The sequence below is a fragment of the Alosa alosa genome, chromosome 19 (genome assembly GCF_017589495.1).
Source record: "Alosa alosa isolate M-15738 ecotype Scorff River chromosome 19, AALO_Geno_1.1, whole genome shotgun sequence".
Lineage (NCBI taxonomy): Eukaryota > Metazoa > Chordata > Actinopteri > Clupeiformes > Clupeidae > Alosa > Alosa alosa.
The window spans coordinates 12,555,276-12,557,775 of NC_063207.1; the positions used below are offsets into that span (position 1 = coordinate 12,555,276).

The 2,500-nt window shown below is 44.5% G+C and overlaps 1 protein-coding gene across 1 annotated transcript in view; it reads right to left on the minus strand.

The window, feature by feature from the left end:
• Positions 1-2,500, minus strand: part of akap6 (A kinase (PRKA) anchor protein 6) — a 130,283-nt gene that overhangs the window by 52,420 nt on the left and 75,363 nt on the right.

Sequence of the window (2,500 nt, forward strand, 5' to 3'; positions counted from 1 at the left end):
AGTGTCAAGAGTTTTTGTCAGATTTCTGACCCAGCAGGGTGGCTGCATGTTTATAAACATTACTGGGAAATTGTTTTGAATTCATATGGCTTTGGATGATTTGACAGTTATGTCAGGCCATTGCCTTTTTCTTGCCTCCATTTTTTTTTTTAAAACAAGCAATCCAGTGTGTTTGTCCCAAGAGGGAGAAAAAAGGTTGAAAACTATGAATGAAATTACATAAATAACTGCTGGAGGCTAGCGGAAGAGAAGAAGGGGGTAGTTATGAACAGGTCTTTTTTTTTTGTTTTATTTCAATTTAATGCAGCGGCAAGGCTAAGCAGAGTTTGAGAGCGGGATCGTGTTTGCCTTCAACGTATGTAATTTGAGCAAGCATGGCGGCATACAAAGTATTAGCATTCTCAAACAGACGTTGATGAAACAAAACGATGTTGGGGGAAATATGAATATTTTAGTTCTGGTTGTGCAGGAAGACATTGATCATAACAAAGCAGCCAAGACAGCGAATAAGAAACACCATGATGCGGATGCCTTTGAGAGGATTCACCCTACGGCATTACACTCCACATCTGATTACAAATCTCAATACACGTCTACTCTTGTAAGTTAAACAGACAAACTACATTATACAATATTCCCCTCATATTGTTTCTCCACCCTCCCTCCAACCAACAACTAAATGTTTGTAAAACAAGAACTCTGGGGGGATTCACACAAAAAAGTACATAAAACAGGAGGGAGACTGGGTGAATTTCTGAAACGGCAAATCTAGTTAGCAGCCCTCCGTGTAGCTCTCAGAGTTGTCAGGCTTGCTTTGAATCTGCTGTTCTGCAAGTGCACAAACCACTTACATCTCCTCATCCTAAGAGCTTTGATTTTCATATTTAATTTTTTGCCCGTTTCTGCTTCTCAAAGACCCCATGCCTGCGTTGCGCATCTTCGCTACGGATGCCAGGGAAGTGCCCGGCCAATTCAACAAGCAGCTATTAAAAAGAAAGCGGCAGGCAACTAAAGTCAAATCAACAGCAAAGCAGGTCACTTTGCTGTCGACTCTCACCAGAGGCCCACTGCGGTCCTCACTGCGGCTGCAAATTGATGAACCCCCCACTTTCCCACTTTCCATTCTTTTCAGATCTGTTTAACATCAATCTGGGTGCCCTCCCCACCTCCCCATTCAGAGTCGCGCCCGGTGTCGACGCACCCTGAGAACGGTGCCTACTGTATCTCATTCATCATCGTCGTTCCTGCGCAGCGAGCCGCCGCGTCACACTGAGCAATGGCCGGGAAAAGGTTGGATGGCGTATTGACACTCCTCACATCACACTTACCGTGACACTTTTATAGAAAGAGCTCGCTAATTTATGGTGTTAATCCTCCCTTCAAAAGTCCCTTGCCCAGCCATCACTACCCCCCCCCCCGCCCCCCGCATCTCGCCCCAACTCCCTATCCGTCTACACTCCTTGAGCAGGGACTCCTTACTCGCTTACACCTGTTATTTGAATAAAAGCCAGTGAGCTCTCTCCTTCCCGTTTTCCTTGATCTCCCTCAGACAGAATCTCTTTTGATTATTCTATGCTGAATGGCAGCTATCTGGTGTTGATCAGCTTCAAGGTTGCCAAGCGCAACCACAAACGCAGACAGGCCCTGGACAATGGCAGCCGGGCGGGGAGAGGCAGGGTGCGATGGATTCCGACAGCTCCTCCCCAAAGACGTCTTTTTTTTTTCCGTCCGCAAAAGGTAAGGGCCAAGGAGTCAAAACAATGAATCCTTGAGCAGGCGAGCCATCATTAAAATTCAAAGGATCATTATGGGTTTTTTTTTTCGTACGCAAAATAAATCATTACAACGAGAGGCTTAAAAGGATTAAAACGACGCTTGATTCTGAGCCAAGGCGGGGAGTCGAGTCCGGACTCGGGGAGTTCACACTCACTCCACCTCGCCGGGGTGAAGGAGAAATGAGATGGAAATTCACTGAGCAAGTGCTGAATACCGGCAGTTCCCAAAAGGAAACATCCTCTTGTTTATTCACAATTATATTAAGCCGGAGTAAGACAGTATGTTTGCGAGGGGAAAACAAATTAACATAACAAATTGCTTATATCATACATTGCACCTGAGTGCACAATCGGGTCTTTTGGCGATAACTTTGGGGCCCTCCGTATTAACCCTCGAAACCTGCAATCTCTTAAGTGGTGTGATGATGAACTGCACTGGACTGTGTGATTATACAGTGCACGTGCAGTTAGACAGCAGCACAATACACCATATAATACAGCATACAATACTTGGTTTTGCACAAGGTCTTTTACTTTGTTCCTGTTTTCATGACTTTAAAAATGTATTTCAAGCTTAATACTGTTTATCTCTGTCTGTATGCCTTTTGACCTTGAGATGTCTTTGCACAGGTCCTGGGTTAAGTCAAGAAAGTCCTTGTAAAATTTGGACACGAAATGGTAATACTGGCATTGCAATCTTTTTCCGAGGATAACAAAAAATATAA